Here is an 8,439-nt window from a genome sequence, read left to right as displayed (position 1 = left end):
GTGTGGGCACTCAGAGTGTTAGCACCGGGCCCAGTACCCGGAAAGGACCAGACCTGTGCGTGGCAGGCTTCTATTATTATTATTAGTGTCTGTGCAAGGAAGTCATCCCAGCCTCTTAACCCAGCCCCCCAGGAATCTCTGGCTTGCCAAGTCTCCCCCCCAGACTAGCTGCCCCTCTTCTCTCATCCCTCAAGGTTTTGTTCCCGTGAGCGTGGAAGGACTGGAATCTTTGGGGTGGGGCTGTCATCACCCACCAGGGCTGCTTATGGGTCCTGCTACCACTCCCAGAAGCTCTGACCTGATAGGGGAGGAAGGATGGGGCACGTGGTCCCGGGGGGGCTGAGATCCCCCAGAGGGATCCAGAGGATAAAGAGACAGCATTTTCAAAATAATTGCAGTAATCAAGAAACACTCCCCATCCCATCCTGGATAATGGGAGGAAGACATTTAAGTCTTGAGTGAGCAAATTTGACCTGAGCAAACCACCTTGGGCAGAGAGGTGTGCAGGACGTCAGCTGGAGAGAGGTGACATGATTACAGGGTCATTGTCAACTAAATCCTTACTGAATGCTTGGTTCCCGTCGTTTTTGTTGTCTAGGCTGATAGAAAATGTACTCCTTTTCCCAACATGAGAGAACAAGAGAATGCTCTATTTTCACACACTCGCACACGAGGTTTCTGTCTGCGATCCCATCACTGACACCCACCAGATGTTGCTGAGGAGGGTGTGGTTGGGAGTCATGGAGGGGAGAGAGATGGGGGTGCTGGGCCCAGGGAGGAGGTGGCGGAGCAGGGAGAAGTGGGCAGACTGCGGGTGTGTTTTGTGTTGGGGTGTTGACGATCCCCTGGAGGAGGGCAGGGTGACCCAGTCCAGTATTCTTGTCTGGAGAATCTTATGGAGAGAGGAGCCAGGCAGGCTACAGCCCATGGGGTCTCCAAGAGTTGGACATGACTGAGCAAATAAGCACGACACAGTGCCGACACTTGCGATGGATTGGTTATGGGGTGACGGACGGGAGGTGGGAAGGTCCTTCCAGCCTTGTACAGCCGAGTGGATGGAGGCATTGCTGCTGGGAGGAGCAGAAGGTGGGGCCCCCAGCCTGACCTGAAGGAGCCCTCTGAACCTTCGGCTCTGATCCATGCCAGGCTCTGGGAATCGGGAGCCCAGAGCGGCCTGTCTACCTTGGACAGGTAGGGTATGATATGTGGCCATGAGGGCCTCAGGAGATTTCTAATTACTGGGACTTCCTTGGAGGCCCAGTGGTCCAGACACCGAGCTTCCACTGCAGGGGGCAGGGGTTCGAGCCTTGACTGGGGCACTAAGATCCTGCATGCTGCTTGTGGCCAAAAAATTGAAAAAAAAAAATTAAAACTAAAATAATAATAATGATAAAATGTGTTTGTGATCATTAAAAAATGTGAACCCTGGGCAGGTGGGTCTATCTATGGCCATGGCTGTGATGGGTTGATCGGGTGAGGCAGGAGAACTTACCTGGCCAGGATCTCTCAATCCCATCCAACCCCTGTTACCCAGGGCCACGAGCTCTGTTATTAGAGTCAGGAAGGGATGAAGGAAAGAGGGAAGGCCAGGCCAAGTGGGTTTGACCATGCTCCGACTCGCTGGTGCAGACATGGCTTCAAAGCTTGCTGATCTGCATGCTGCCCTGCCCACCCCAACATAGACCAGTGGGGGAAACCTGCATGGGATCCAGGGGAGGCAGGGTGTGGTAGGGCCTTGTCTCTGGAGTCAGAGAGACCTAGGTTCAAGTTCTCCCACATATTATTTTGGGCAGCTGGCCGCTCTGAGCCTCAGTCTCCTCATCTGTAAAATGGGAATATCAGTAGTTCCTACGTCCCTGCTGTTTAGTTGGTAAGTCATATCTGACTCTTTTGCAACCACATGGACTGTAGCCCACCAGGCTCCTCTGTCCATGGGATTTCCCAGGCAAGAATACTGGAGTGGGTTGCCATTTCCTTCTCCCAGAGATCTTCCCGACCCAGAGATGAAACCTGCCTCCCCTGCTTGGCAGGCAGATTCTTTACCACTGAGCCACCAGGGAAGACTTAGTGACTAAACAACAATAACATCCTTGTGGGGTTGCTGGGAAGATTAGAATCTGAGAGCAGAGCAGACAGGAAGTGCTCCATGCATTTTAACTGTCGTGATTGTCATTATTGTAATAGATCTCGAATGCAGGAGTAGATGTTCTTTCTACCTCCAGACCTTCTGGAAGGTAGCACAACTTCCTTCTCCTTCCACGCCCAGGTCAGGGGTCTTGTCTCTGGAAGCCCCTCTGAACTCCCCCAGCACCCAACTGACTTGAGATGCCCCTTTGTCTACCGCCCTGGGCCTGGTATACTCTCTCCACAGTGGTTACTCAGGACTGGCTGTCTCCTTTCTCCCAGACTGGCCACCACGGGATGCTGGGTTTGACATTTTCTGTGTCCAAGTCCCACCCAGAGGCCTCAGATTGCCCAGCTCATGCTTTCTGGCTCCCTGCTTGAATTCCAGATCACTTTCCTCTCAGATGAGCAGGGCCTGGGCAGGGCCCAGCAGTGGAGTGTGGAATGCCAGACAGTTTAGGACAGTAGCGAGGTCCTTGCTGGCCTGGGCTGGGCTGGGTGTGAGGGAGGGGCCCAGAGCTGGTGAAGACCAATGGAGGTTGAGCCCATGAGAGGAAGGTGGTGGCCATCTCCGCCTGGGGCATCCTTGGTCACAGATACAGGTAGTGAGGGGACAAAATGTGGGGAGGCCCTCTGGGGGGCCAAGGCCCAGCAGTGAGATGGTGTCGGCTGGAGGGCAGGGGCCATCCCGCCAGGCCGATGCTCCACTGGCCCTGGGCTCAGGTCAGTTCCAGGCCTTTCTTCTCTGGATGGGAAACCCTGTGTTGGGGTTTGAGTGGAGGGGAGGGATTTTATGGCCTGGGTGGAGGGGAAGCAGCAGACAGGCAGGGGGTAGATGGCTTTCCCGGAATCCCAGATCGCACTTTAATAATTTGTTTCAGAATTAATGTCCATTCACGCTGTCTTCACTGTTCCAGCTCATTGGAAGATTAAATAAAAACGCGTGTCCTCCCCACCAACCCCAATGGAGGGAGACCAGTCCCGTTCTTTCCGGCTAGGCTGGCTGCCTGAAGCCAATGCAGGAAATAAATCTCTCAGAGAAAACTACTTTGCTCACACGATTTCAATCCAACAGGGCACAGTGGCCCCAGTCACTCCTTGTTTTATTTAGCTGATAATCTTTTATTGTATCAGGAGAACCTCGCAGAAGCCCTGTGTCTTTACAGGCCCTCGGCCTCCGCAAACAGCTGGGCCGGGCCTCCTGGGCAGGCACGGGCTGGCTCTCTGCCCTGGGCACCCTGCCTCTGCTGCAGCCGGGTACCCAGGGAGGTGGCTGCTCAGGTGCCAGGGCGCTGGGGAAGGGCCGGGGGGTGGTTGCCCCTGGCTGCTGGGCCTCGGTGAGAGTGGGACGGCTGCACTTTGCTTCTGGGGACCAGGGCTCACCAGCCAGTTGAGGCCATAAGCAGACGACCAACCAAGACGTCACTCAGTCAGTCACTCCACAAATATTTATTGTGTGCCTTCTCTGTGCCAGACTCTGAGAATAAGAGGGTGAGGGGACAGACAGACGCACAGACAGGCCCTGTCCCCTGGAGTGGCAGTTGCTCCTCCTGGGGTAAGCCTTTGTCTCATCACTTTGCCTGATTAAACTTTCCTGCTCTTGTATCATTTTCTCTAAGGCGTAGTTCCATTCTTTTTTCCACTTGTTTTTTTATTTCATGTGGATTATCTAGTATAGAAGCCGACATTAATTTAATAATATTTAGAAATATTAGAAGCTAATGGGCTATTCTAAAAATAAGTAAAAATAAACCTTCACATCAAAGAGAGACGTGACTGGATAAAGACAATGAAAAACTGTCAATCTTGGGGTCAGGAGAGAAAATCAGCCAGCATTAAGATGCGAGGTGATTACTTTATCCAATTATCTCTTTCTTATTTACTAAATTATTTTTTATTATGTATCCATTAATTATCCAATATTTATGCATTTTTCCTATTTTGTTTCAGTGTTGCCTCTTTTACACTAGTATCAGTTAAGCTTATTATGTATTAACTTTCCCACTCAAGTTCTTTGAGTCTATAAATTGTATCTATCGTATCTTTCATAGTTCAATCTGGATCGTTAGAGTATTTTGTATTCTCACTGGGGTTTAATAAAGTTCATGTAGAGATAGATTTGGCTTTCCAGGTGCCGCTAGTGGTAAAGAACCTGCCTGGCAGTGCAGCAGACCTAAGAGAAGTGGGTTCGGTCCCTAGGTTGGAAAGATCCCTTGGAGGAAGACATGGCAACCCACTCCAGTATTCTTGCCTGAAGAATCCTATGGACAGAGGAGCCTGGAGGGTTATTGTCCAAAGGGTCACAAAGAATCGGACACGAGTGAAGTGACTTGGCTCGCACGCAGGCAAACATAGGTTTGGCTCTGATTTCTTCAACACGTTTCTTGTTTTAAATTTTTCTAAATTAAAAAAAAAATTTAAATATAGACTTACAGGGGCTTCCCTGATAGCTCAGTTGGTAAAGAATCCGCCTGCAATGCAGGAGACACTGGTTCGATTCTTAGGCTATGGGGTACCACTATTCACTGTTCATAGACTTACAAGAAATTGGGAAATAGTATGAAGAGTCTGGGATACCATTCCCCCAAAGCTATCCCCAAAGGTAATATCTTTCATGGCTGTGATACAGTACCAAAACACCAGGGTAGGCAGGTTTGAACAACTTTAGGGTTGGGTAATTTCAATAATTTTAAGTTGCCTTTGTGCTCCTGTGCCTCATTCCTGCTCTGCACTCCTTGACTGATGGTACCTGCTCGCAGGGTCGTGGGGGCACCCCTCAGTATTGCCAGGATAGTGAGGTCAGAGAGAGTGTGGGTGAATCTGATAGGACCTTGACAGCTTTCATGGTGGGCCTGCTCTGAACCAGGCCCCTGCAGACTCTGCAGAATCTACAGTGGCTGGACAGGCAAGGTTGTTGCCTTCCAGGGCTGCCCTGAAGTAAGCCCAGACTCTGGAGATTTTTGGTGGGAGGGAGTTAAACACCCTTTGTGGTAGACTGAAACGTGTTCCTACAAAATTCACACGTTGAAGGCCCAACCCTCGTACTTTAGAATGTGAATGTATTTGGAGGCAGGGTCTTCAGAGAGGTAATTAAGTTACAATTTGGAACATTTCATGCAAAGATGGGCACAATTAAGGACAGAAATGGAAGGGACCTAACAGAAGCAGAAGATATTAAGAAGAGGTGGCAAGAATACACAGAACTATACAAAAAAGATCTTCACGACCCAGATAGTCACGATGGTGTGATCACTCACCTAGAGCCAGACATCCTGGAATGTGAAGTCAAGTGGGCCTTCGGAAGCATCACTACGAACAAAGCTAGTGGAGGTGATGGAATTCCAGTTGAGCTATTTCAAATCCTGAAAGATGATGCTGTGAAAGTGCTGCACTCAATATGCCAGCAAATTTGGAAAACTCAGCAGTGGCCATAGGACTGGAAAAGGTCAGTTTTCATTCCAGTCCCAAAGAAAGGCAATGCCAAAGAATGCTCAAACTACCGCATAATTGCACTCACCTCACATGCTAGTAAAGTAATGCTTAAAATTCTCCAAGCCAGGCTTCAACAATACTTTAACTGTGAACTTCCAGATGTTCAAGCTGGTTTTAGAAAAGGCAGAGGAACCAGAGATCAAATTGCCAACATCTGCTGGATCATCAAAAAAGTGGGAGAGTTCCATAAAAACATCTATTTCTGCTTTATTGACTATGCCAAAGCCTTTGACAGTGTGGATCACAATAATCTGTGGAAAATTCTTCAAGGGATGGGAATACCAGACCACCTGACCTGCCTCTTGAGAAACCTGTATGCAGGTCAGGAAGCAACAGTTAGAACTGGACATGGAGCAACAGATTGGTTCAATATAGGAAAAGGAGTATGTCAAGGCTGTATATTGTCACCCTGATTATTTAACTTATATGTAGAGTACATCATGAGAAACGCTGGGCTGGAGGACGCACATGCTGGAATCAAGATTGCCAGGAGAAATATCAATAACCTCAGATATGCAGATGACACCACCCTTATGTCAGAAAGTGAAGAAGAACTAAAGAGCCTCTTGATGAAAGTGAAAGAGGAGAGTCAAAAAAGTTGGCTTAAAGCTCAACATTCAGAAAACTAAGATCATGGCATCCGGTCCCATCACTTCATGGCAAATAGATGGGGAAATAGTGGAAACAGTGGCTGACTTTATTTTTCTGGGCTTCAAAATCACTGCAGATTGTGACTGCAGCCATGAAATTAAAAGACGCTTACTCTGTGGAAGGAAAGTTATGACCAACCTAGACAGCATATTAAAAAGCAGAGACATTACTTTGCCAACAAAGGTCCGTTTAGTCAAGGCTATGGTTTTTCCAGTGGTCATGTATGGATGTGAGAGTTGGACTTATAGAGAAAGCTGAGCACTGAAAAATTGATGCTTTTGGACTGTGTTGTTGGAGAAGACTCTTAAAAGTCCCTTGGACTGCAAGGAGATCCAACCAGTCCATCTTAAAGGACATCAGTCCTGGGTGTTCATTGGAAGGACTGATGTTGAAGCTGAAACTCCAACACTTTGGCCACCTGATGTGAAGAGCTGACTCATTGGAAAAGACCTTGACGCTGGGAAAGATTGAGGGCAGGAGGAGAAGGGGACGACAGAGGATGAGATGGTTGGATGGCATCACTGACTCTATGGACATGGGTTTGGTGGACTCCGGGAGTTGATGATGGACAGGGAGGCCTGGTGTGCTGCGGTTCATGGGGTTGCAAAGTGTCGGACACGACTGAGCGACTGAACTGAACTGAGGTCATTATGGTGGGCCCTGATCCAACAGGACTGTTTCAGCAGAGGAAATTAGGACACACACAGAGGGATGACCACGTAAGAATACAGGGAGAAGGGGGCCATCTACAAGCCAAGGAGAGAGACTGTAAGAAACCAGCCCCACTTGATTAACTTGATCTTGCACTTCCGGCCCCCAAAAGTATGAGAAAAACAATTTCTTTTGTTTAAGCCACCCAGTCTCTGGTACTTTGTTATGGCAACACTGGTAAATAAACACTCTCCAATGTATTAATCTACATTCGGGGGAGTGAGTGAGATGGCCCCCAGAAGCTGATACCAGAAAAAACCCAAGATGCCCAGTTAAATTGGAATTTCAGATAAACAGTGAAGAATTTTTTTAAAAACATATATTGAATGGGGCATACTTACACTAAAAAAATTCATTGTTTATCTGAAATTCCAATTTAACCAGGTGTCTTGTATTTTTATTTGTTACAACTGGCCACTCGGCCTCAGAACTGAGGCAGTGGCTCCCGCCAGGACCAAGGCTCAAGGACACACAGACCAGCCATCGCTGCCCGGAAGGGGCTGAGAGCCGGAGGCGGCTTCCTGGGCCTGAGCCGCTCTCCCCAAATGGTTCCATCTCCTGCACAAACTTATTTATTGAGCTTGATGGCAAACAGATTATGCTTGTCCCGGGAAGGGCAATTCGAAAGAGAAAACCTTGAAGTCCGGGAAATAAAGATGAGGGGAGTTAAATTAAAGTGCAGAAGACCCTCCCGAGAGATAGCGTCAGGGTGAGTTACAGGCCCGATAAGGGACTGGGGGCTCACAGAGGGGGCTCAGAAAGGTCACCTGGTGGTGCGCAGAGGACCAGGAATCATAAATATGGGGCAAGATGCCCAGCTGGGGTCGCCAGGGTGAAAATATTGGGGTCATTCCAAAAACAATTATCCTGCTTGGTTTGCTCTTCAGGTCTTGTAAATCTTTCACCTTTTATAAAAGATTTCTGGGGAAAGAAGCACTTTGGAAGCTTTAGCTGATTTTTGAGGCTGCTTCTTGGTGGTTCTGTGAAAAGAAAACAGACAAAAGGGAAAAAGTAATTACCCAGCATTCTCAGGGGCACAGGGATGGGCTGACTGGATTCTTATTCCTGGGAGAGTTTAGGCTGCCCTGGGTTTTGACTCACTCTATTTGGAGTCTGGTTACAGTTTGATAATTAATGCTTTTTTTTGTTTTGAATCCAGTCACAGTAGGGCTCTTGGTACCCCGTGGACACTGGTTTTTAGGGCAGCTGTGTGGCAGCCATATTGTTGGGTGTGGCAGCCATCTTGAGTGTTCAGGCAGCCATCTTGGTTGTGTGACATTTGTCTTGGCCATGCGTACAGAGGCTCATGGGCCCACACAGAGCCCCTGAAGGTGGAGGATGGGTCTAGGCTGTCCTGGCCTAGGCTGGAGAATGGGTCTTGGCTGTCCTGCTCCATTGTATCCCCTGTATTCTCAGGGTCTGTCCAAGGGAATCCTGGTTCAAGCTCTGTGCCTCTGTCCA

At 48.7% G+C, this 8,439-nt stretch overlaps 1 non-coding gene across 1 annotated transcript; it reads left to right on the top strand.

The window, feature by feature from the left end:
* The first annotated feature begins 7,845 nt into the window (after positions 1–7,845).
* Positions 7,846–7,958, top strand: LOC136165577 (U5 spliceosomal RNA). The gene has a single exon (XR_010662586.1). It is a non-coding gene; the product is annotated as a U5 spliceosomal RNA (small nuclear RNA).
* Positions 7,959–8,439: the final 481 nt, after the last annotated feature.

This window comes from Muntiacus reevesi, chromosome 3 (assembly GCF_963930625.1).
Source record: "Muntiacus reevesi chromosome 3, mMunRee1.1, whole genome shotgun sequence".
In the NCBI taxonomy this organism is placed as follows: Eukaryota; Metazoa; Chordata; class Mammalia; order Artiodactyla; family Cervidae; genus Muntiacus; species Muntiacus reevesi.
The sequence above is the reverse complement of the archived record's forward strand: the minus strand, read 5'-3'. Positions and strand labels throughout refer to the sequence as shown.